This window comes from Brachyhypopomus gauderio, unplaced genomic scaffold (assembly GCF_052324685.1).
Source record: "Brachyhypopomus gauderio isolate BG-103 unplaced genomic scaffold, BGAUD_0.2 sc64, whole genome shotgun sequence".
Taxonomy (NCBI): domain Eukaryota; kingdom Metazoa; phylum Chordata; class Actinopteri; order Gymnotiformes; family Hypopomidae; genus Brachyhypopomus; species Brachyhypopomus gauderio.
Genome location: NW_027506885.1, coordinates 30,011 through 57,254, shown reverse-complemented (window position 1 = coordinate 57,254; position 27,244 = coordinate 30,011). Strand labels below are relative to the sequence as shown.

General features: G+C 44.8%; 1 long non-coding RNA gene across 1 annotated transcript; it reads right to left on the bottom strand.

Annotated features, from left to right (window-relative positions):
• Window positions 1-5,715: 5,715 nt before the first annotated feature.
• On the bottom strand, window positions 5,716-14,668 carry LOC143490288 (uncharacterized). Its single transcript, XR_013124917.1, has 3 exons — window positions 14,275-14,668; window positions 8,530-8,719; window positions 5,716-5,878 (listed from the first exon to the last, which is right to left on the bottom strand). It is a non-coding gene; the product is annotated as an uncharacterized LOC143490288 (long non-coding RNA).
• Window positions 14,669-27,244: the final 12,576 nt, after the last annotated feature.

The window sequence follows — 27,244 nt, the reverse complement described above, 5'->3', positions numbered from 1 at the left end:
AGCAGCGGGACGCCTCTCGTCCATGTGTCACAGTGGCCCTGTTATTCCTACTCGCCATCGGATCAGCACTGACAGAGAGACTGCAGAGAGGAAGAAGATAGTGGGGACTTAGCAATGCACATAAGCTGAGCGGAGGGAGAGGTGTGTGTGTGTGTGTGTGTGTGTGTGTGTGTGTGTGTGTGTTTGTGTTTGTGTTTGTGTGTGTGTGTGTGTGTGTGTGTGTGTTTGTGTGTGTGTGTGTGTGTGTGTGTGTTTGTGTGTGTGTGTGTGTGTGTGTGTGTGTGTGTGTGTGTGCCTTAGAGTATAAAAAACAAGATTTGAAAAGAACATTCATTCAGAGAATATATATTCAGAATTTATGTCCTAAAAACCTTTAAAAAAAATATTCAAAGCTTGCTTATGTTATCCGAGACTGTGCATACAGCATTTTTATGAGTAATGTTTTATTGCGGTTAGCCTGTGCTACACTGGTTCAGCAAACTTTTTTTATCCCACACACCCTTTTCCTTTCACTTGTTCCAACGCACTTCACACACTTCTAAGCTGCACCACTGGAAGAAGGAGAAGAAGAGACCAGTGCAGACGCTTGTCCGTGGATCCATCTCCAACGAGGCCTCGGCGTCTCCGCGAGAGGAAGCAGGAGCGTGAGACACACCCTTGGAGTCTATCCGTGTATTGAATGTGACTAAGTAATGGAAAAAGAGCCGGGGCCCATCCTTCTGTAGCATAACACAACGTCACACCACCTTCATTCTGCGTTGGGCCTCTCTTACTTCAACACTGCCTGCACTTACTTGTGGGTAATTCCATTCCAGCCCTCTTCAGACCACTGCAGCCGGCTCTAGGTTTCTGCTCTACGATCTGCTCTACAAGGTCTGCTCTAGAGGGCATGTTCTACAAGGTCTGCTCTAGCGGGCATGTTCTACAAGGTCTGCTCTAGAGGGCATGTTCTACAAGGTCTGCTTTAGAGGGCATGTTTTACAAGGTTGCTCTACAGGGCATGTTCTACAAGGTCTGCTCTACAGGATTAACCAACACCCTTTCTCTCAAACATATGAACATGTGCAGATGTGAGAGTCAGCGGGGAATGAAAGTGTCACACTTTCACATTGACTATAAATAGTCCTTTTCAAGCACTTACAGTTTGTTTTATGTCCTGTCTTAGAAGCTGAAGAACGTTTAACTGGTAAAAGAGATTATACATGTTTTTAACATAATCGTTAACATATCTACAAGCAATAAAATCTATCTAATAGTTTAGCTGGTGTCATTCTTCATTTAGATATACAGTAAATGTGTTCTGAACTGAAGTTCAGTGTTTCAGATATGTTCAGTACTCTCAGTTCAATGTTTGAGATATGTTCAGGACTCTCAGTTCAGTGTTTCAGATATGTTCAGTACTGTCAGTTCAGTGTTTGAAATATGTTCACTACTCTCAGTTTGGGTGTTTCCTCAGATAGATTGATTACATTTTTTGGCTGTGGGATAGTTTGTCTGATTAGTTTATTTTTACTTCCCGGCTACTTGGCCTGAATGAATTAAGTACTTAGTATGAGGAGTGCAGATAAGAATGGCATTTGATATTTTGATGTATCGGTTCTATAAAAATATTTGCTTCACCAGGTAACTGTGGCAATGCACCCAATCTTTGATGCTCCTTGGTAGTGTAACTAGTACATAACAACTATGACTTCTTGCAGCTATGTTCCTGGTTGGTTTGTCTGTTGCGTCTGTGTTCTTGTCCTGCAGGGTCGCTTATGGTGTCTCATTGATTGGTGCTAAAGCAGTGTGTTAATACCATAAACATCTGATCTTCACTTCTTCTGGATATTTGAACCTGTAGCATATTGGCAGCATAAAAACAGTGCAGTTCTTTAGAATTCCATTTCTAGGTTTGCTCCTAATCTCTCCATGACGCGGAGAGATGGAGGACTGTATATTGACAGAAATTTGTCTATATCTTTGACACATTCTCTTTTTCTCTGTCTCTTTCCCTCCTCACCCTCTCTCCACTGATAAGTCTCTAGTCTGTTCTATTGATCGCCTGGACTACAATATACGGCAACAACTGTCCACGTGTCCTTGCTGAACTGAACTGGGAGGAGAAGCTCACACCACCCTACATACACGGCCGCCTCCGCCACACATACATTAAACTGTCAGCTGTTTTTCATCATTGGATCCTCACTGAGAACCCCCACGTGGCATGTGGGCCTTCGGCCTTGTGTTGCTTTATAGATATGTGTGATGATACATTATCAGATTTATTCTGAAGGCATAATTAATCGCCCTAATTTTTAAAGAAAACTGTTTTTATTTTGTTTATTGATTCAATTTTAAGCACTACTGAGCATTTTAAACACACTTTTTAGCTTTGGTTTTTTTCAGAATGTCTCATGGGATTTTTTTTATACTTGGAAGTGATAAAACACAAAGTGATACTGCAGTAAGACAGCCCGTCTCCTCACTTATTTTATGCTGCCCTTTCAGAGCTGTGAGATCTGGCTGCCTCTTGCCTTGGTAAGGGTTGCTAAATGCCGTGTACGCTGAGGCAGTGCATTGGCAGCGGGGAATAAATGGACCCCATGTTCCCAGACAGGTCCAATGAGCTGCTGGGGCTGGCTGCACTCCTCAGGCTCTCGGAGAAGCATGAAGACTGTATCGTGTCCAGTAGCACCATTTACACGGGCCTGGTTTGCGATGATTTCCAAATGTGGTCCGTTTGATCAAACTCCTTTCCCCTCGCAGAGCCCAAACTGGTCTCTGACCCAGTACAAAGGCTGCCCTGTTTTAGAGAGAACACCGAATGTATGTATGGGGAAACACTTACAGTACAGTGGGCAAAGAAGCAGGAAGCATTAATGGAGTCCACTGCTGCAATGTTAGTTTTTAAACCACAGCAAAAAAATTGTCCAGATTAGTGTGGGTTGGCAGTCGTGTGGTGCCTGGGCCATCATGTCCTGTGGTGGCTGGTTGGTCTGGCTTAGGTTTCTTATTAAGTAAGACGTTTGCAATTACCATCATGGGACAGTAGAACTGCTGTCTGAAAATACTCAATAATGAAAAAAAATGATCTCCAATTTTCTTTAATATCCTTCTTAGCTGCACATTTGGAAGGTAGGCAGTACTGATATCGATCATTTTGATGGAAGGACGGGTTCGGCCATATTTAGGACTTATTTAATTATGAAACCAACCTTGATCCTAACTTAATATCACATGATTATTTGGGCTTAGAAATGGACTCCATTAACCCGCGTTCAGGTGGGTGTGAGCGGCAGCACCCTGAGGAAGACAGATCTCTTCCCCTCTACTTTCACGTTTGAATTCAAACTTCTCGTTTTTAAAGTTGTCTATGTCTGGTGTGCAGAAGGTCCGTGTCTGGCTGCTGAGAGTAGGTGGGGGTGTGTGGCTGAATTTGTATGGTATTGACTTCTCACGTTGTTACAAATTTGACATGCAGTTCGCATCAGTTTGCATCTTGAACACACTTTCCGACTAAGACTGTCTGACAGTATTCTCAACAAAACGTACCTTCTCACGTATCCAGAAAAATATTTACCTCACCACAGTATTTTGGTACCAGATATATAAAAAAAGACATGTACATTTACATCTGACCATCATTATCAAAACAAACAAATCAGATCAAAACAAAACTGTGTGTGACTCACAGGGATAGATAACGAAACTGGAGGTGCCACTCTCATTCAGTACTAGAAGGTCAAGGCACTGGATCTTGAGAGGATTCTCTGACATTGAAAGGAGGACGTTACAACACTGAGGAGGACAAACGTGGTTCCTCTGTTGCTGAGGGGAGGAGCATTGCATTCTTAGAACATCTCTGTGGACTTGTTTCAGCTCAATCTGTGACATGAGCACAAAGGGGTTTCCGAGACAGTATACAGTTTCTTGATTTTTCAGTCCAACTGATTGTGAACAATGTGGGCTTTAAGAGTTCCTTATGTTAGTATGATTTACTAGTAATTACTAAATATTATTAATTTCTACTTTATAATTATTACAAATATTTCTAATTATTATTATACTATTACTAACTAATTACTACAATATAATTACTCCTGCCCACGTGAAAACCCAGAAAGGGAAACAAAATAATAAACACCACAACTTCAAAACTACAATTATCATTTCTGATGGGCAAATCAATTTTCAAAGCCTGTAAGATTGTTTCTTAATTAGGGCAATTCTTTACACAAAAGGCTTGATGCTTTTTCTTCCCACAAAGGCGTGGGCCTGGATTAATGGTATATAGCAGAGAAATGATGAAGAACAACTTGCAGAATTGCTCAAGCATTGCAAAACTGGAAACATTTCTTGTGAAAACATGCACTGTTATGGTTGCTTATGTCTACCAGGACATGTGTTGCTAAATTGTAAGCTTTGAGGTTTCAAAAACAACCATGTATATTCTCCCAGCAGTGATTTGATGGATATCTTTACTGTTTCTCGTTTAGTTTTGCCTGCTTTTTTTCTGCTTTGTTTGCTAATGTCTTGCAATGACCTCAAAAAGAAATGCTGTTCTCTCTTCCCTTCGAGGGAACGCACACGCTTGGCTCCATACCCCGCTGAAAAGGTGGTAAAGCAAGTTAATGTGAAAAGCAGGCGGCGATCGGGCCCTTGGGTTGGCCATGGGCGGCCCAAGAGAGGCCCGTGTGGACGCAGCCAGGCACGCCGGCCAAATGCAGCTCGTGTGATAAGTCCGGAGAGCTCTTATCACCTCATCAGCATGTGCAATCTGGGGGATACGGTTCTGAATTTAATCCACTGTACGAGGCAGAATGCAGTCAGATAGGATATGACCCCAAGAGACTGGAGTCCTGCAATCAGACGTTCCCTCCAAACCCACTCGTATAAATATACACCCACACACACACACACACACACACACACACACACACACACAGGGGCCCCAGATGTGCCTGAACGCCAGAGAACTCCCTGACCATGATGGACATGAAGCAGGCGGTCACAGCAGGGAGCGGTAAATCGATCCTAACTGCCTGAGATCAATAGCAATAATGGTGACAGTCTTGTTTGGCCGTGACCTAACTGAGACAGATGAGCAAAGACAGGGGAGTCACCACACACACACACACACACACACACACACACACTGTGTCCCCTTTGCTCTGAGGCACGGGCCACCCACCTGTAGAGGTGCTACATTTCATAAGCGTGCTTTGTTCGTTTTGCAGTTATCTTTCCTGTGTTTGTGGGTTTTGACATCTAGGGTCATAAGGTGCTGTAAGTCACTGTAAGACCTGCTTGTTCCATCTGTTTGTGCCCCTCTGCTGTTAGCAGAAGACGCCCTGCGGATATGTAAGGGTTAACCGTGTGAGAGAGGTTAATGCGTTTGTGTCCTCTGTCATCTACATGACAAAGTAATCGCTGTTACTAATTAATATCTGTTTCCATGGCTGCTCTTGAAATAAGGTTGTGTGGAAAATGAAGAATGTCAGTCAGTGAGCACTCGTGCTAACGCAGCAAGCGTCTCTTCTCTCCCCTGGAGTGATTAATCCTCGCCCACCAATTAATCTAACAACCACGGTCTGCTTGGTCCTGGCAGTCCTAGCGAATCTCCGTTTGGTTTGACATCTCAGTGTTACAGGCAGCAGACTGTCCTGCTGGAATGAGGGTGTGTGTGTGTGTGTGTGTGTGTGTGTGTGTGTGTGTGTGTGTGGGGGGGGGGGGGCTGACATCCACTGGGTCAGCTGACCACGAAGGGTGGGAAGTGTTGGATGACCGACACAGAAGCCAAACGTCGCTGCAGATCGGCGACACCGATCCCCTGACCCACTCCTTTCATGTTCCGTGACCACACACTGCATCCTCTCCTTCTGCTGAGGGCAGGATTCTGTCAACAGAAAGACATTGTTTGCTGTGCCAGGCCCGATCTGTCTGTTTTTCATTAGAGATGCTTGATATGTGTTTACAGGAAACGAATTGCCCTAAAAAAAAAAAGAAAAACAACCCCACAGAAGTAGACCTCTGTGCTTTATGCGCTAACTTGAGCTCGAGGTCCATAGCGAGACTTTCAAAGCACGTAATGAGACTTGAGTGGACGTATATATCCACTTCTGATTTCCTGAGTGCAGCTGTCGGTACCTGCTGTGGCCGCAGATAAAGACGAGATGACGGCTCTGTGCTCATCGCCACACCCGATGTTTTAAAATGGCATAACGGAAAACTAGCAAGAAGGAAATACATATGTGGTCACAGGACGGTAGTAGTGTGAACTACCTTCTAGCACGGCTTCGGCGGTTTGGTGGACACCTCCGCTCGTGCAGGTTATACGCTCAGAACACAAACCTAATCCTTCGTTCGCTTAATTGACGAACACGTCAAGCAAATTGGCGTGAGAGTTTGCCTGGGTGTCACCGTGTGCCCCGTTCCCTCGGGTCCCCGTGTCCGGGCCATGCCTCAGCGCCAGTGGCAGTGGAAAAGGCAGGACATTTGAGAAGGTCTTATAGAGTTCCTGCCCAGCTCACTCAGGTGAGCAGCGTGCTGGATCTGTTTACTGCACAGACAGCTGCCACGATGGAAATGATCCCCAACTTTAAAGCTTAGTCCCATGTTACACACACACACTGAGGTGGGGGCAGTAAACCCCCAGCTGAGGGGTCAGGCAGAGGTCCTGCAGATGTTTTTTCTCCGTGCAGGTGGGGAGGGGACTCGGGGGAAGCGTATGGGAAGTCGGGTAGTGGTGGTCTTCGGTTCGAGCAACTCAATAAGCTTGTTTTCTCCGTCTCCAGCACACATAATCCAAGCTGACAGCGAGACGTCCCTAACCTTCCCCCCGCCGGTCCGCTCTCCAGGCCTTCTAGGAATTCAGGCCCATGCTTGTGGAGTCCGACAGCGCCTCTCATCCTGATGCAGGCTGGCAGTTTGATGTTGCCCGTGTCTGATCGCAGAGAGAAGCCGGGAATGTGCAGAGGAGATGACTTCATAAAGCAGAGACTCTCCCAGCTCTGCAGGTTTACTGTTGAGAGAGCTTCAGAGTGAGAACTTGAGCAAAGAGGGAGGCAAGTTTCACAAGGGAATAAAAGTTACTGAAGGAGAGAGTGTGCTTCTCAGTTTTAGCAAGTTTAAGCACTTCCCATGGAGGGTGTTCAGAGCGGAATCTGAAACACGAGCAACAGGTTAAAGAACTGAGACTAGCGTCCTTAAAAGGGGAGGCTGAGTGTATTCTCTTAAAGGCTGTGTTTTACAGTTGAAGAAGAAGCTTATTCCTACTGAAAAAGTCATAGTGCTATGAGAACGGATAAGGCAGGAGGAATACCTCAGGCTTCCTGCTCAGAGCTCCTGCTTCAGTTTACTACACGAGTACAGACTGGTGTTGGGAAAAGTCATGCAAACATCACATGAAAAAGGCGTAAGCTTTGAAGACCAATAACAGAAGCTGCTGGCTGAGTCATCTTGGGTTGAACGTTAAACAGTTCGGCTGATGATCAGCACTTTGACATGTGAGTGCTCAAAACAGTCGACTGAGAGTACGTCAACTCCAAAATAAACTCAAATACAGCTTCAGCCACAAGAAACACTGTTGTCAGTGTGAAAGGAAACGGGTGGACATACCGAGACCTACGCACTGAAAGAAAGATGCACTGGTAAAAGGATAGATTAAAAACCACAAAATTACAGATTCAGGGAGTGAAACAGGATTGAATCTGCTCCAGTTCACCCTGCTAAATAAGTTCAAGAGCAGTTTCATGTCGGACGGGAAAATGTCGGACAGCTTCCGTGACGTCTTCGGTTAGCAGATCTAAACATCATTGGACCTCCTGTTCTGAAGTGCAAAGTACATTTACACTTCCCTCATCCCTTAAATAGTTTTTCTTCTTGAAGAACAGTTTTGTGTTCCATACACTCACAGTATCTCAGCATTTTAAGGACATAAATTGTCCTAAAGACAAACGGTGGCCTGCTTTTTAGTTGCTTGATGTTAATGTACTATTAGGTGTTTCTACTTGTCCATAGGAGAATACCTCACAACATCTCAGAACACCTCAGAACATCTCAGAGCACCTTAGAACATCTCAGAACACCTCAGAACACCTCACAGAACCTCAGAACACCTCAGAGCACCTCAGAACATCCAAGAGCACCTCGGAAGACCTTAGAATTATATTATCAGCTCTTGAACTCTCCAGAATAAAATTGGATAGACACAAGTGAAGCTGATTTCCACACATCTTTCCTCTGCTTTTTCCAGTTTAACTGTCTTATCTAACACTGTGGGACATGTGTGTTTGACTTCTCCATCACCCAGTCTATTCTTGTCTCATCTCGCTAGGATGTTGCAGTGACCTCGCGCTGCATAAATACTTGTTCAACATCACGGCACACCTATTCAGCTGATAGTGTGACTGTAACTCTACCATGCCACCCTTCTCCACCCCCACCACCCACATCTACCCCCACCCCTACCCGGGCTCCCAGCCACGTAACTGTACCCAAGCTCGCGTGGTCATTATTGATGGCAAAGTAACTGTTACAGATACAAACCAATTACTCAGTCGTGAAACTTTGATGAGGATCTCCACAAATACGCCACAGCGCCTCTCAGCTTCCCCACGGGTCGGGCCGCTCACTTTCACCGGCCCCGCCGGGCCCTCTGTGGGGCTCACGCTGGATCCTGTGAAGGGGAAGGTGGAAACGACAGCTGGCCCTCTCGGGCTGTGTCAGGGGACCGCGTCTGTCAGTTCAAAAGGTAAAAAAGTCACGAGGTGAGTGGTGCCCCCCCCGCCACTATTGGAAATCTGGTGATCCGGTGAAGCGATATGGTGCCATGAGGAGAGGAAGAGGAGGGAGGGAGGAAGAAGAGGAAGGGAGGAAGAAGAGGAAGGGAGGAAGAAGAGGGAGGACGAAGATCTGCATGTGGCACCTTGGTTTACAGCTCAGATCGGCTGCCATCTTTCTTGCCACTGCTACCAAAGCAATGAAAGAAAGGAAGGCATGTGTGAGTGAGTCAGTGGAGAACAGGAACTTCCTCTCCCACACACACACACACACACACACACACACACTTACTGAAGCATATTTCAGACATGTGCCATGAATGTGAGACCGTGGGTGTGTGGCTGTGTTTGTGATTGTGTCGTGATGAGTGTGGAGGGGGAAGATGTCACTTGTAAGCAGTAATGGCAGAATTAGGTCTACGTCTGTCCGCTAGATGGTGGATTACTGGAACTTATGATGTTATGATTCCTGTTATGAACCATTACAGTTTGTCTTAAATGGTCTTTACATTTATTAAAGTGTTCAAAGAAATGCAGCATTTTGTATTCCATTAAGACTGACTGCAGAAGGTAAAGTTTTTGAAGATTAGTGTTTTTGAGTCGCATCTGTCTGTCCGGTCTTCGGCATGTCTGCAGCTTGACGGCGGCGAACACGTCCTTCAGCATCTAACGATAAAAAGGAAACAGGCTTTTCCTAGACAGGAAGGATGTGCCTGGTGTACGTCCTCCCAACTCCGCAGGGAACAAGAGTCCACCCAGAAGCTCAGTGTCACTGGCAGCACGTTCACTGACAGAATAGTGCAGCTTTCTGCTATTAAAGCCATAGCGCGAAGACCATCTGTACAGTGTCTAGTTTGCAGATACATGAAGACTTATTTGGGGAGGGGGAGGGGGGGGTTGCAGGGGTTAAGCTTACTGGGTCTTAAGAAAGGTCTGCTGATTTAAAGTTTTGCCTCTCAAAGCAGAGACTTCGTGTCTCTGTTTCTCTGCCCCCTGCCCCCCCCCCTCTCCCCCCCCCCCCTGCCCACCCGTCCACATGCCACCCCTTCCCGGTTTTCCCACAGGGCAATGCAAACTGCTGTCTGTCCCCTGAAGGGGCACTTTGCGATTAAAGGATGAGATATCCCTGCAGCAGTGCCATTCGGGATGAGCTCGGACAGCTACGGTGCCCCAGCTCCTCGGGGAGGTAGCGTGTCTGGGTGATGTTTATGGAGATTTATGGGTCTCCCCCAGGCTCTAATTGCCTTCTTCCCAGTGGGCAGCCGAACAAGCAGCCGCCGCCCATCAGGCCTGTGATTGGCTGGAGCAGGTGGTCGCCGCACATCATTTATGTCAGGGGGTTATGGAGACAAATGGCGACCCTGGACTCCTCCTGCAGGGAGGTGGTGTTCCTCAACTTGGCCTTCAGACACCGGATGGAGGGGCAGCTTGCAAGGCCAAGAGCTGCACCCTGATTCTCAGTGGGAGCAGGGGAACGGAGCTATGGAAGGCTTTTAACAGTTCAACATATGGTGGTTAAATAGGAACTGTTCATTTCTAAGTGCTGTTAGTGTAAACATGGAAGGTTTAATCTGCTTGTTAGCCTCCCAGAAATGTTCTGGTCCAAAATATCTTAGCCCTGAGTAGTCTTCATTGCTTCTTGGGAGGAAGCCACGACGTTAAGCCACTCATGTCTGGGAGAGTGCCTGGCATATTCTGATATTGCTTCAGTAAAATTCAAAAGAAAAATCTTACACAATGAAATTACCTGTTTTTCACCCATGTTGAAATTTTACAAAGTCAACTCTGTAGTGATGACTTCAAAGCTTCTGTCCTCACAGGATTAAAGAAGCAATGCTTTCTGGGAAGGCTACAGCTAAAATATTGACTTATCATTCATTTGCTTTTATATAAAACAAAAAGATCTGAATTCTCTTTTCTCTTGATTCTCTTTGGATAAGAGAGGAGAAAAATCACTTTTTCGTCTAACCCAGTGCTGGCCTTGAATGTTATGAAGTATCTTCATGAACTCTTCTGTGTCACTGGTTTGAAGTCAAATACTTTCAGTGAGTTTAACATTTTTGTGAGATTTATGTTTCAAAGGTTGTACAACGTAGCTGAGGTACATACTGAGAAAAAGCTAATACCCCATAAATTACTTCATTTATTAAAATTACATAATGACAATGAAATTAACTACACAAAAGTGATGACGCACAGCCTAACTAAGACTTTTATAGTTCAAATAAGGTTATGAATTCTTCAGAAGTTTATGCAGACATTTTGGGTCTAGGAGGCAAGAAATTAGCAAGAGCTCCTAGCGTTTGTAAGGGTACATGTCGTCATCGGTGATGAAGGGCCTAACTGAGCCTGTAAGTGTAAGGATGGCCGGAACCAGCTTGTCTGAATACTGGAAATGCATAAGAGTGTGTGCTTTCATTTCCTATAATACAGACATGAGGCAGAGACGCTGTGGGATTGTGGGATTGTGGGATTGTGGGATTCCTTCCAGGACCACACGCTTCTACTCTAAACAGAATTCTAACCTGGAAGATAAAAACGTTAACCAGGAGAATATTGAGATCTTCCTTTGCCTATAAACAGGTAGTATGTAGTTAATCCTGCTCTTTCGGAAGACGCCTTTGCAGATGTGGCAATAACAGAGAGGTTTAGTGTGACTAACACTAGAAATGATTTGTACCACATGTGAAAATAAAATGTTAAAATAGATTATTATTTTTTTAACCTTCAAATCCTTGTGCAAAACCATCCGTTGTCTCTAGAGTTCAAACTGTGGGATGTCGTGGAACGTTTTGATGGAAAATATTTTGAGGATATTTATTCGAAAATGGGAATGAAGGGAAAGATTCTGTAGTCATACTTGTAATCGTGACTCAGACGACCATTGCCACGATAAGGGTGAAGAGGGTGAGGTTTGTCGAGCACCTGTGAGACATGTGGGTGAGATGTGAAGGTGGCAGTGTCAGTAGGAGAGGAGAGAGTGTCTATTAAATGCTTAGTATGACTCACAGACACAAATGTCGATTGAACACTGTTCAAACGCACTTGATTTTACAGAAACAGGAAAGAACAGAAAATTCGAATGACAAAAGGAGAACAAAAGCCAAAGGTCAAGGGTTAACGGAACAATCTTGGAACAGAGCAGATTGGTGAAGCTTCATTTCCAGTGTTTTGAAAGGCTCTGGATCAGAGCTTGTTTTTGAATCGCCCAGAAAGGCCAAGCTGAATATTGGAATGAGTTGTAAACCCCATCTGCCCGAACCTTCGCATTTGATATGAGCTTGATAAGAGAGACCTGGAGCTTAAGCCAGCGTCTGACCGCTGAATACACATAACTCGAGAGTAATTTCCTAAATGCAGACGTTTCATTTCAGGGCTCCTACAATGAGGGTTCTTTATGAAAACATCAGACATCAAGGGATGCAAACGGCTGTTATAGGTAGACGATGTTTCAGGCGTCGTCTTGTAATGTTTGGATGAAGATAAATGAATTAAAACTAGCCGTAGTTTGTTTTTTATTCTGGTTTTGACAGAGATATCATCTATCATAATCTGAGAGAAACCTTTGGCCAATTTCCCAGAGTTCCAGTAATAACCTACAGAAATATTTTTGTTTTGCAGCTGTGCAAAAGAAAAGAAAATAAATGTTTATTTGAAAAGTTTTTTTTTTAAACTAAACTCAAAATTAAAATGATTTGAAATGAAACGTTCCTGTACCACAAACCTACAGAAGTAACAGTGTAGAAATTACTGTCAGCAGACATTAATTCTGAGAAGTGTCTATGTTTGGTGTCCCCAGAGGGGACCGGGTGTCCATGGTCCACCCCCCAGTCATGTTCCTGGCAATTATCGACTGTGATGCAGGAGACCTGCTCCCCCGCCCCCCCCCCCCCCCCCACGACTCCTGACACGCGTCTTTATGCTCTACTGCATCAACGGACGCATCACTTTCTTTCTCTCCACCACAAAAAGAAAAAAAGGACTGGTTTTAAATAAATCGATGTCTTTCTAACTTAGTTGCCCTCTGCCTAGTCCTAGATATTCAGGGCAGCGTATGGCAGGAGAATAAAAATAGCAATGGCTTTATATTTCATACACACAGACCTGGAGAGACAGTTGTGCGGCTGCCATTATTGGACTATCATTCAGTATTCTCATGGCAGGCCTTCCCAGTTCACTGTGGTATGAAAAATATTTTTGTGTAAATAAATATTATTTGTATTTCTCAGACTTTTTCTTCAGGGTGTGGACTGTTGAGATGAGACGGCTAATTCTCTAGGCATTTCCTCCTTTGCTTTTGTTCAAGTCAGCAGCCTATATAACAGATATCTATTTCTATATATAACAGCTGGTCAAATTATCTATTGTTCAGCATTTATAAGAAACGGAAATGTAATTCAGCCTTAACGCATTCATATGCTCATTACAACAATCAAAACTGAAAGGACAATTGCTCACTTTTGATCATAACAGACTTTGGAAAGTGCAGTTTGCCAAAAATTAGATTTTTTATTTTGTCCTTTTGTGAACAAATATCCTTATTTTTTTCTCCAACATGTCAAAAACAAAACAAGTGATTCTGACACTTTTCACCGCACTGAAGCAAAAAAAATGTAAATGTTCTTACACACACTCAACAAAGCTATTCAAACCTACTCTGAAAGTCTAGGAACTTGCATCATGTTGAAATGAATCCTGTTACAGTGTTAACTTCATGCTTTTTGACAAGAACACCCCTGGCACTGAGCACATTAAACTGAAGCATGGCTCACACCTGATACATCTCCAGGAAGTTCTGACCACAGATGTGCAGATTTAATGATAGATTAGTTTTAAGGGTGAAACACGAGAGCATATAATTACACACTGTCAGCTCTGAAAGATCACATGCCTCGCAATGTTATAAAATAATTACAATCTTCTAACAGCACAAGACAAATAGAGTCATATTGGTGATGACACAGCGATTCTTCCAGAAGTGACATTCTGTCATTTGTCGGGCTCTCGGAGTGCGACTAGCTGTCCTGTTGCTACCTTCTCTTTGGGCTTCACGGTCACTGTGTCTGAGGTTCAAGAGCATCAAGTGCATGTTTGTGTGCTGCAGTGTTTTCCACATACCTGCTCTACCCATCACAATATGGTGATGCATACATGTAGGGTCTTTAGACGTTCTCTGAGCTTTGATTCTGTCATGGATGGAGAAGGATAGCCAGTTTGCTAAGGACGTTCGTCGTACTCATTAGCTGTGGCATTATAAACGGCCCGAGATAAGACTTTCCACTCTGTGTAATCTGTGTTTCATCTACACATGCAACGTTGGTAAATTATTGGTGTCCTCTAAATGTCACGGTTCAGGTAGTTTGCAGTGCAGATATCATTAGTGTTAACTATGTGGGTGTACAGCGTGAGTGGGAGTTGTAGGAAGTTCATGAAAGCCAGAGTGACACAGGGTGAAAAACACAAAGCCCTGGCAGAGAGACGAGAAGTTGCAAAGAGACGAGAAGTTGCTTACCAAAGCAAGACAGAGAGCATGGCTGAGTGATGAGAGGGCTGTGTTTCATTCTGCCACGTTTGATTCAGAAGGACAGGAGACCATGGCAGGAGCCTGTCGTCCTGTGGCTGTAGTGAACATGAACCCTGTCTCCGACTCACGTGGCATGACACAAAATAGACAGAACATGTCACAAGAGTGCAAGTGAACCGTGCGTGAAAGGTAAAACAATAATAAAATGATTGTTCGAACTTCACCCCGGCTGTTTCTCCTCAGAGATTGTTCATTTGTGCCCCCGCGTGGTTCTTGGCTCCTGGAGTTCACAGGTGTTCGGTGATGAAGACGAGGGTCGCTCTCCTTACCCCACAACCACTGCTGAGCTTTATGGTGATTTAGACTGAAATGACACGCTCCACCTGTTACTGCGGCTCGCCTAACCACAGAAAACAGGAAGTTGGCCAGCCAGGTCGTTAGACAGTCTGTTCTGCTGCTTTTCGCTGAAAAAATGGGTATGGAAATGCCACAAGAAGCACAAAGGTTACAGGTGTTTACAGGTATCAACTTGTGCGCTTGTAGCACAGTTTCGGTTCAAATGGTGTAAAGGTAACCGTCTTGCTTTCTTAGCTTGCTGCAATGTTCCGTCACCTACAAAAACGTTACGAGCCTGTTACTGTACTCTTTGGTATAAAATTATTCTGCGTGCAAAAAGCCAGATTGATTTTTGGGTACTGAACGCAAAGACAATGTAGGAGGTGGAGGTGGGGGGGGTGGGGGGGGTGAGACATCGCTTTGAATGAACGACGGAATTAGTTCATGTTGCTGTCTGCCGGATGAATCGGACGCCTCACTTCATGGGGAGCTTGAAGTGAAACCACTGCATGCAGCATTCAGAATAATGTGGTGCAACACAGCAACGCACGATTCTCCAACCCTCCACTCTCTGTGCAGTGCCAACCTGTAGTGACACTTGTCCAAAATGTGCTGACAGTGCTCTTAGTAAATGTGCTTATTGTTTCTGAGGATCATTTGTTATAAGACAGCAGGAGGAATAGAGGAAGGAAATGTTAAAGATGCAAGAGAACAAAAAAAAAAGATCTACTTACAGTCATATTTTTTCTGACTGATGATGTGAAACCCAAGGGTGCCTGGGTGCTGGGGTATGTCAAAAAAACGAAGACAGACAGACAAGATAAAGGACCATCATCTTCATCATCTCGATCTTCATCATCATCCGTCATCAAACCTCACTTTAACATCCAAAATTCACTTCACTGGAGGCTTCTCAGGTACTCCAAGCAAAGCAATGGCTTATGTTCACAAGCTAATGTGCTTATGGGTAAACAGCTGAGGAGCTAAGGATTGTGGGATGCTAATGATCCCGACCGGCATGTGAGGGGATCGATCGTGATGTTGTTCCTCAGTTAGTCCTGCAGTTTGTTCTTGGGTTGCTTGCTTAGCAATTGGACAAAGACATCAATCACGGTGGAGTGTTTGTTTTAGAGAGGAGTGTTTGTATTCTCCGGTTTGTGATTAGTAGATTTCCTTTCTCGATGGCGCTGTTGTTTCTGGACTGTTTCCCAGCCCACAAGGAGAGCCTGAATCTCCCACACGGTTAGCAGCGCACTGTGATCAAGCAGCGTAGCGGCGTGTGTTTTTGACATTTTTTTGTCAGACACGGCTTTATATAGCGAAAAAAATAAACACACAAGGTTGCACAGGAGTGCTCCCCTTTTTTTTTGCAGTTGTGATGCTTTTTCCAGATCAACCCATATGCAAGGAAAAACTTTATAGGACACCGGGTTCTCATAATGTGGAAGTGTCGGTGTTATGCATCATCCCTCCATCGGTGCCGAGCTACGTGGACTGAGCTGGCGTGAGTATGAGTGCAGCTTCACGCCCGGACCGATGAACCCGAGGATGAGATAAAGCTGAACACCAACACAACGCCACCGTGTGTAGGAGCCACGGCATCTCAGCCATGAAGTGGCCGACCGTGTAAAGTTACCGAGAAGGTGCTGAGGTGCGTAGTGCGTAAAAGTCACCCGACTCGGTAATTGCAGAGTTCCAAACCTCCTCTGGGACTTAACGTTAGCACAGGAGCTGCACGGGGAGATTCACGGTACAGGTCTCTCCATGGCTGAGCAGCTGCACGCAAGCATTACATCACCAAGCGCGACTCCAAGCGTCGGATGGAGAGGCGTGAAGCTCACTGCCACTGGACTCTGGAGCAGTGGAAGCGTGTTCTGTGGAGTGACAAATCACGCTTCTCCATCTGGCAGTCTGATGGATGAGTTTTGGGTTTGGCGAACGCTGGGAGAACTTTGCTGTCTGACTGTTTTGTGCCAATTGTAAAGTTTGGTGGAGGAGGCATGATGTTGTGGGGTTGTTTTTCAGGAGTTTGGCCTGGGCCCCTTAGTTCCAGGGAAGGACGATCTTAAAGCTTCAATATACCAAGACTTTTTGGACAATTGCATGCTTCCAACTTTGCGGGAGCGGTTTGAGGATGGTCCTTTTCTGTTCTAGCATGACTGTGCCTCAGCGCACAAAGCAAAGCCTGTCAAGGCATCCTTGTTTGAGTCTGGTGTGGAAGAACACAAAAACCCTGGCTGCAACCCCATCAAACACCTCTGAGATGAACAAGAATGGAGATCGCACGCCCTTTCGTCCAACATCGGTGTCTGACCTCACGAATGGATTCTGGATGAATGGGCAGAAATGTCCGACAGACACATACCAACATCTCCAAAATCAGCTCAGATGATTGGACCAACTCCATATTGACACATATGGAGAATGGGACGTCATCAAAGCTCCTTTGAGCTTGGATGTAGCAGCAGTAGAAGCAGAGAAGGGCTGGGTGTGAATGACCTGGTGAAAGGCCACTTATCTATGGCTTGGAGAAGCTGCATGGTGTGTGTGTGTGTGTGTGTGTGTGTGTGTGTGTGTGTGTGTGTGTGTGTGTGTGTGTGTGTGTGTGTGTGTGTGTGTGTGTGTGTGTTTTTCTCCTGCCCCAGAGTGCCCTCAGGCTGGAGGTTTTCAGCAGGGTCAGGGGTCGTAAAAGAGTCAGGCGAGGTAACTTACTGTGTGGCCCTTAAAGTCAAGCAACCACCCCATGTGACTGAATGTTGCTGTGCCTCATTATGGATGAGCTTAGCTCTAAATTTAGACTCTCACTTCCTTTTCTGTCCTAAATACATGAAATGCCATCATATACTAACTTCTCCTTTGATATACTGGCACAAGGCCGATCTCCTGTAGTTTTTGCTGGCCGTATCTATCAGCAAAGAACCAGGTAAATATGGTGTGTTCAGTCTACTTTTCTTTTCTTTTTTTTTCTCCGTTGATTACTGAGAGGGGAAAATATGAAAAACTGAATTTCTGCAGCATAACCAACGAGCCAGTAAGAAAGCCTTTTAATCTTCCCCGGAGACCAGCGCTCAAGTTCAAAACGGTGCAAGCGTAATTACTCGGTTGCATTGAGTGAGCCTCTTTTTGAAGTGAGGTCAGTGACTGGTGTGTGTCCAGCACAGAGGAACTGGGTGTCCAGCACAGAGGAACTGGAGGCAAAGTACAAGTGACGACTGAAAACCATCCTGCCTCTCGCTGTGTCCGCCTGCCAGTGCTCTAACCCTGGCTAATGGCTCGTCCCCAAGCAGAACGAAATGATGGCATTATTAAAGCAAATTACTGCTAGTGTAGGAACGAAAGGCACTATAAGACCAGAAGCTAATTACCCGTGTTCTTTCAGTGATTCGAGAACATGTGCCTGGTACCGATCAGGACTTCAGTGTAGGCATTGTCATGACAACAGGCACCTGACGACAGTTTCCTGTTGACAAAATATTAGATCATCATGGTGGATTTGTTTAGTTTGTATTTTTTATTGACTTCATTTTAGTGCTACGCTTTTAATTGGGTCATAAAAACCCACATAATTCACTTACCGAAGTGTAAATCAACATGAAGAAAATGTGTTTTTTTGCGCTCAGTACATTTTGAACATCTATTAAACCTTTTTTCCAGTGCAGTGCTGCGGAATAAAAAATGACTACCTTTACGACTGTCCTGAATTATAGCATGAAAAGACTCATGATTGCACTCAGTATGCATTTAACCATTCCTCTAGCCAGAAGGGTGCGTTCCCACTGCTCTCCCGGTGTAATTGAAGAGATCTGATTAGCTGTGCCACTATTGCACTTTACAAAGCATCCTAAAGCATCTTTTTTTTTCTAAGATGATGGACGTAACATTTACATCTGAAGCAGTTCATGTATGAACCTGTCAGCCACCTGAACACCCATGTTTACTCTGCTTTACTCCTATACTCTGCTTTACTCCTATACTCTGCTTTACTGTCATATTGCTGCTTTATGTCCACCGTTAAGATATGATTAGATGCTTTTTTTAAATTGAAGACGCTATGCAGTAGGAGTTAATTTAGGAGGTTACTGTGTGTAAATCATCCCAGTACTTGCATTATAAGCACAGATAAAGTTAAACAAACATTCCCTGATTCTTGGCTCTCATCTCGGCCCCAAGCGTGTGGAAGTTGTAGTTCAAACCCACGCACTGGGTTAAGAGCTCAGTTACGGCGCTGCACGCCCCCACCAGACCCGCACTGACGACCACCGTTACGGAAACCTTACACCGAGATGTACAGGCGACGTGTTACGGAGTTATGGAGTAAACTGGGACAGCTGTTGTGTTACGGAGTTACAGAGTCTGGAGTTCTGGATGTGCAGCAGTCCTCTGCACCAACTCCTCATTCCGCTTTCTGGAAATGCCAGCAATGAAACGGTAGTAGAAACATACAGAAACCCACATCATTCACACGCACACATACACAACGCACACAAACACACATTCACTTCTCACGCTCAGCACAGCTCCTGTCATGGAAGGGGGGGGGGATAAGAGAGCCAGTCTGTCTCCCCTGAGCCTAAAGCAGTGTGATGCAGTTCTTCCCATAGCCAAGAGCCCCGAGTGGGTTTAACTCTCTCCTCCAGGGCCGCGTGAGGGGGCTTCCAGAAGAACCACCACACAAAGAACATTAGAGCAGGGGTGAAGAAAGGAGGGGGTTTTTCAGGGGCTTCTACGCCTTTGGATCTACAAACTCTGCAGAGGAGGGTGCAGACGAACACTGAGACCAGCGTAACAAAATGCCACTTTAAGCATGCGGCTCTCTTATCAAGAGAGAAGGTCAAGGAGACAGTGGGACTCATACACACACTCTCTCTCTCTCTCTCTCTTACTCTCTCTCTCTCTCTCTCTCTGTCACTCCTCCACACTTTCCTCACTTTGAGGCAATGACTGATGCCTCTAATGGGATGGAGGGAAGTCTTCCTTCCTCTCAGTTAACTAACACTGTTTATCAATCCTAATCTGGTGTGTAGACCTTCCTTTATCACACAGCAAACCACAAATCCGTCTTCCCAGATATGTATAAACGCAGTCGCCTCGGTGTCAGTGGAGATCTTTACACACTCGCCCGCTTGTGGAGAGCAGTACAGATCTACAGAGCGTGTCACGTGTGGACAGAGTGAGAGGACACCTGCCACGTGTCCTTCACGACGAGCGTATAGCCAGCCGGTCCTCAGGCCCGGCACAGCTAGGACTCAGACGTGAAGCTCAGTGGTAGGACAGACACGCTGTCTCCTGGTGCGTCCCCAAGGACAAAACATCAGACATGTTTTTTTTTTAACTCTTCAGTGAAGGGGGAAAAGGCTATTCTTAATTGCAGGCTACCACTGATGGACTCGGAACATATGAGAACGGGCAGGATGTGGTATAAACACTTCCCATCCCAGAACACACAGCACACTCCCACCCTGTGAAGTAAGTGTGTGTGTGTGTGTGTGTGTGTGTGTGTGTGTGTATGGATGATTTACAGGCTCCTTCTCAGGTTGAGCAGTGCTGATGACAGGGTGCCATCACTTCCATCGTCCATCAGAGAGAAATATCGATCTGAGTGTTACAGCATAAACTATTCATCTTGCCAGTAATTATGCACGCAGCCGGTGAGAAACCCTAGTTCTGCTGCTGTGCCTACTGGGAGGTGCTGTTTGAGATCAGAGTTATGACCGTCTAACACACCTGCTCTCCAGCAAGGAGTCGAACTTGGATAATTAACTGTGATGAGTGGTGAACGGATGTGGCTGTTGAAGACCTGTTGTAGCCGAAAAAACCAACATCACCTTGTTATAGTTTACAGGCAAGGTCATCGATGGCAGAAGTTGAATCATCTGTTGTTTCTAAAAAATGCCAGAGGGATAATTGTGATGCCACTTACAAAAGCATTTGAATTTTGTGTGAGGCTGTCATTTAGCCAGCTGACCTGTCACTCTCAGACGTCTCAGACGTGAGTTTGCGTCTTAATTGTAGATGTTAAAGCCTCATGAATAAAGTATGACCAGCCCAGATCCTGCATGCGTAACTGTGCGCTTCATTTATTACTGACTGAATATAAATAAAATAATAATAAATGACAGGGACACGTGGGAAGGACATTTGAAGTGGTGCTGGATCGATGGGTGGAAATAGTAGGTTAAAAGTACGTCACACTTCAAACGTGTGTGAGTGAATGAGGCAGTTCTATCAGTCTTACATCGCCTTGCCCTTCAAAACGCTCCATGTGAATTCAGTGCTGAAAAGAATATGGGTGGGAGTCCAAGAAACAGTCAATTCTTCTGTAATGCCTTCTGTCCACAGTAAGTGTGGTTACTCTCTGTGCCTAAATCCCACAGACACAGTAAATGTGATTATTCTCTGTGCCTAAATCCCACAGACACAGTAAATGTGATTATTCTCTGTGCCTAAATCCCACAGACACAGTAAATGTGATTATTCACTGTGCCTAAATGCCACAGGCACGGTAAATGTGATTATTCTCTGTGCCTAAATCCCACAGCCACAGTAAATGTGATTACTGTGCCTAAATGCCACAGACATAGTAAATGTGATTACCCTCTGTGCTAAAATCCTGCAGCGTGTAACTTGTGTCTCACAGCCAAACCCCTCCTGCTATGATCATATTTTAGAGAAAACTGGGACAAAGAGAGACAACACAACTCTTTAACCAAAAAAGCAGAGACTGTGCATTTCAGATGTCCTAACCCGTGTAGGGAATGGCACGTTTGACTAGAGGGATTTTTAGGAAATAATGAAAAGCAAACCCTTGGAGTACAGAAGCCAGAACAACCGTTAGACGCTGTGTTTTCTCCACAGAACATGAGGCTCTGTGATCTAGGTGTGTGTGTGTGTGTGTGTGTGTGTGTGTGTGTGTGTGTGTGTGTGTGTGTGTGTGTGTGTGTGTGTGTGTGTGTGTGTGTGTTGTGGGTGGGTTGCTTGATGGAAAACACTGCATCACTACATGAAATCAGGTACCAATGCCAGACATTGAATCTTGTTAATTGTGTTTCTAGTTCATTATTCTCAGGTCTCCTCGCTGGACTCAGCACACCATGGCAATGTACTCTTCCTCACGCTGCCCTCTGCCACCACCACAGTCTTCCTCATATCTGCCCGTTTGCTCTCTGTGAAGTCGTGACCGGCTCTCATGGTTGTCCATTTTGTTTGTGTGTTGCATCTGCTGTCTGGGGCAGGAAGGGGCGGAGCTAGTACATTACATGATTTATGTTCAGCTAAGGTGAATAATGGATGGTTTCTGCTCCCGTTGACAGGAGACCAGAGGGGCAACAGTGCTGCGATGTTTCATCTCTAAATGGACATTCATATTTACAGGGGCTTCTGCTGTCATCTGCCTGCGTGTTGTTCTCTTTGTATTGGGGAGATGGAGGAGCTTAACCTGTTGCATCATGTGGCAGGTGTGGGAATTTCTCTGGTCTTACTGCTGAGAGGTTATAGAAATCCCTGTAAGCTTGTCTTAAAGATTAATTGTGGAGCAGATCAATGCGGATCGCTGTGTCTTTGAGAGCACAGAATCCCCCTCGGAGCGACAGGCAGCCTTGTTAATGTTCCATCCCAACAGCGTTTAGCCATTCAGCACGGTCCTTTGTGTCTATACAGCCAGAGGACTGAGTGATGAGAATCCTCACTGGGCACTCAGAGAGCTGGGGTATTTCAAAGAGAGAGAGAGAGACAGAGAGACAGAGAGAGTGAAAGGAGAAGAGAGAGCACGAAAGAGAAAGAGTTAAAGGAGAAGAGAGAGAGAGAGAGGGAGAGGGAGGACTCGCAACCTGCTCCTTTCTGTTGACTCATCTGTGTGTTTATGGTAATGGCTGAGTGATTTGTCTCCCTCCACTGCTTAGCGACAAAAAGAAGACTGATCGCATCACCTGCGGCCTCCCTCTGCTGAAATGACATTACGGGGCCGCGGCTGGAGGCGTGCTGGAGACCTCCGCGGCTCTGAAGCCTTATTAAACCCGCTGCTCCCCACCACACTCTGCTGCCTTCGGGCTGACCATCAGTACTTGTCACTGAAGTCAACCTATTAGTCACCGGGCAGATGACAGGGCTCCTCGCCAAGGATAGCTGACCCCATGCAGAGAGCCAAGTGTCTCCCCCAATAGTGTGGTGACCCCAGAGTATCCCCCGGGTGTCGGGAGGTCAGAGGGCAAGGCCTGGAGGGTGTGGGGCAGAGGGATGGAGGTTCTCCAACCACTGATGGGGGTGACTGGGGGGGCTGACCTGCCCCTGACCCTCTGAAGAAGGAGTTAACCTGCTAATGATTGCTACAAAATCTGACTAAATAGAGAGAGAGAGAGAGAGAGAGAGAAAGAGAGAGAGAGAAAGAGAGAAGGCATTAGAGAGAAGTTTTAATGGGTCCTCCAATGAAAAAAATGAATATGCAGCATTGTTTAGTACAGCTGTGTTTAGTACAGCTGTGTTTAGTGCAGCACTGTTTAGTGCAGCAGTGTTTAGTGCAACAGTGTTTAGTACAGCAGTGTTTAGTACAACAGTGTTTAGTACAGCAGGGCCTAGTACAGCACTGTTTAGTGCAGACATGTTTAGTACAGGCGTGTTTACTGCAACAGTGTTTAGTGCAGCAGGGCCTAGTACAGCAGTCTTTAGTACAGCAGTGTTCAGTGCAACAGGCTCTAGTGCAGCAGTGTTTAGTGCAGGTGTGTGTAATGCAGCAGTGTTTAGTGCAGCATGGTCTAGTGCAGCAGTGTTTAGTACAACAGTGTTTAGTACAACAGTGTTTAGTGCAGCAGTGTTTAGTACAGGCGTGTTTACTACAGCAGTGTTTAGTGCAACAGTATTTAGTACAGCAGGGCCTAGTACAGCAGTGTTTAGTACAGCAATGTTTAGTACAGCATTGTTCAGTGCAACAGGCTCTAGTGCAGCAGTGTTTAGTGCAGCAGTGTTTAGTACAACAGTGTGTAGTACAACAGTGTTTAGTACAACAGTGTGTAGTACAGCAGTGTTTAGTACAACAGTGTGTAGTACAACAGTGTTTAGTACAACAGTGTTTAGTGCAGCAGTGTTTAGTGCAGCAGTGTGTAGTACAGCAGTGTTTAGTACAACAGTGTTTAGTGCAGCAGTGTTTAGTACAACAGTGTGTAGTACAGCAGTGTTTAGTACAACAGTGTTTAGTGCAGCAGTGTTTAGTACAACAGTGTTTAGTGCAGCAGTGTTTAGTACAACAGTGTTTAGTACAACAGTGTTTAGTACAGCAGTGTTTAGTGCAGCAGTGTTTAGTACAACAGTGTGTAGTACAACAGTGTGTAGTACAACAGTGTTTAGTACAACAGTGTTTAGTGCAGCAGTGTGTAGTACAACAGTGTGTAGTACAGCAGTGTTTAGTGCAGGAGTCTGCCGTGAAGCACTGTCTAACCTCTGTGTGCTGTGGAAACTGGGGAATACACAGCCCGAGAGAAAGAGGCTGATGAGAAAGAGTCATTGGCAGCTTTTTGATGTCTTTTGCTTTTTGAATTGCGGGTTTGTGCAGTGTTATGTAAAGACACACAGTCCCCACGAGTGCAGGTGTGTGCTGACGTTCAGCCCAGTGTTGGATGGAGCTGCCTTTGATGTCACAGCTCTGTTGGGAAGCCTGCAAGGTGCCACACAGCACAGTTCCAGTCGGGGCCGGTTTAATCCTGATCTAGCCATGTAGATCTACGTTCCCTTTCGGTTTTGTATTCGATTGTTGTTTGCACTAATCTTCTGATTTGACTAGATGTATAATTAAATTTTCATCGTTTTGGTTGTCAAAGCCTTTGTGTTTGCACTGATCTCGGATTTGACGAGATGCATGATTAAATATTCAGCGTTTTGGTTGTCAAAGCCTTTGTGGGTTTTCCTCTTGGCTTTTGGATCTCCTGACAACACTTGAGGTTTTTAGCAATCTTGACTTAATTTGTTCATGTGTATGTGTGTAATAAAAAAATCTATTTCCAAAGGAAAAGGATGAAACATGATGTTTCTGGCAAAAGTGTGTGTGTGTGTGTGTGTGTGTGTGTGTGTGTGTGTGTGTGTGTGTGTGTGTGTGTGCGTGTGTGTGCGTGTGTGTGCGTGTGTGTGTGTGCGTGTGTGCGTGTGTGCGTGTGTGCGTGTGTGCGTGTGTGCGTGTGTGCGTGTGTGCGTGTGTGTGTGTGTGTCATTACTCATTCACAATTACAGTAGTAATCCAATGTCTGCAAGGGCCTTCATTTTAATTGCTGGTGACAGGACAGAGTCTGTAGTACCCCAGACTGTCACGGCACCCCTCAGCATGGCAATAAACATACACTCACACTGATCCAGGACCAGCTATGTGTACACTTGCTGCCACTTGCTTTGGGAGCCGAGCTCTCTATTGTCAAAGAAGCGCAGCAAAACATTAGAAGCAGCTAAATACGGTGGGGATAAAGAGCACCACATTCTCAAGTCTTTATTAGTCTCTCTTCCCACACTCTTAGTACACTCTTTCCTGCATGTTCATTTCTCATGTGTATACGCTTCCCGCATGTTTATTTCTCATGCGTACACTCCTCCTGCATGTTTATTTCTCATGCGTACACTCCTCCTGCATGTTTATTTCTCATGCGTACACTCTTCCCCCATGTTTATTTCTCATGCGTACACTCTTTCCCACATGTTTATTTCTCATGTGTATGTTTCCTGTATGTTTATTTCTCATGCATACACTCCTCCCACATGTTTATTTCTCATGTGTACACTCTTCCTGCATGTTTATTTCTCATGTGTACACTCTTCCCACATGTTTATTTCTCATGCGTACACTCTTTCCCACATGTTTATTTCTCATGTGTATGTTTCCTGTATGTTTATTTCTCATGCATACACTCTTTCCCACATGTTTATTTCTCATGCGTACACTCTTCCTGCATGTTTATTTCTCATGTGTACACTCTTCCCACATGTTTATTTCTCATGTGTACACTCTTCCTGCATGTTTATTTCTCATGAGTACGTTTCCTGCATGTTCATTTCTCATGTGTATACCATTTCCTGCATGTTTATTTCTCATGTGTAAACTCCTCCCACATGTTTATTTCTCATGTGTACACTCTTTCCCACATGTTTATTTCTCATGTGTATGTTTCCTGCATGTTTATTTCTCATGCATACACTCTTCCTGCATGTTTATTTCTCATGTGTACACTCTTTCCCGCATGTTTATTTCTCATGTGTACACTCTTCTCACATGTTTATTTCTCATGTGTACACTCTTCTCACATGTTTATTTCTCATGTGTACACTCTTCCGGCATGTTTATTTCTCATGTGTACACTATTTACCACATGTTTATTTCTCATGCGTACTCTTCCCACATGTTTATTTCTCATGTGTACACTCTTTCCTGCATGTTTATTTCTCATGCGTGCACTGTTCCCACATGTTTATTTCTCATGTGTATACTCTTCCCACGTGTTTATTTCTCATGTGTACACTCTTCCCACATGTTTATTTTTCATGTGTACACTCTTTCCCACATGTTTATTTCTCATGTGTATGTTTCCTGCATGTTTATTTCTCATGCATACACTCTTTCCCACATGTTTATTTCTCATGTGTACACTCTTCCGGCATGTGTATTTCTCATGTGTACACTCTTTCCCGCATGTTTATTTCTCATGTGTACACTCTTCCTGCATGTTTATTTCTCATGCGTACACTCCTCCCACATGTTTATTTCTCATGCGTACACTCTTCTCACATGTTTATTTCTCATGTGTACACTCTTTCCCACATGTTTATTTCTCATGTGTATGTTTCCTGCATGTTTATTTCTCATGCATACACTCTTTCCCACATGTTTATTTCTCATGTGTACACTCTTCCGGCATGTGTATTTCTCATGTGTACACTCTTTCCCGCATGTTTATTTCTCATGTGTACACTCCTCCTGCATGTTTATTTCTCATGCGTACACTCTTCCCCCATGTTTATTTCTCATGTGTACACTCTTCCCGCATGTTTATTTCTCATGTGTACAATCATTACCACATGTTTATTTCTCATGCGTGTACTCTTCCCGCATGTTTATTTCTCATGTGTACAATCATTACCACATGTTTATTTCTCATGTGTACACTCTTCCCACATATTTATTTCTCATGCGTACACTCCTCCCGCATGTTTATTTCTCCTGTGTACTCTCTTGCCCATGTTTATTTCTCCTGTGTACACTCTTTCCCATGTTTATTTCTCATGTGTACACTCTTTCCCACCTTTCACACATTCTCAGTCATGAGTATATGAGAATTTTCAGGTGTTGGATGCAATTGACTTTTCGCACTTTATTTAGTTTTGCTTGTAAAACAATAGAAGAGGCTCATCTGTGAATATACAGTAGAGGGCTAAAAGATGGCTTTGGTAGTGTTTAGGTTTGTAAGAGAGGGGTTGTTGTCTTTCAACATGCCTGCCACAAATGGGTGAGAGTTTATGACATCATTGTTTCACTTTGATCAAAGTGAGGGGATCGGAGGACAGGCTGTTAGCCCTGATAAACTGTACTTACCAACTCTAAACACGCTCTCATAAAATGGTCTCTGTTTTCAATGTACAGGAGATTACTAACTTTACT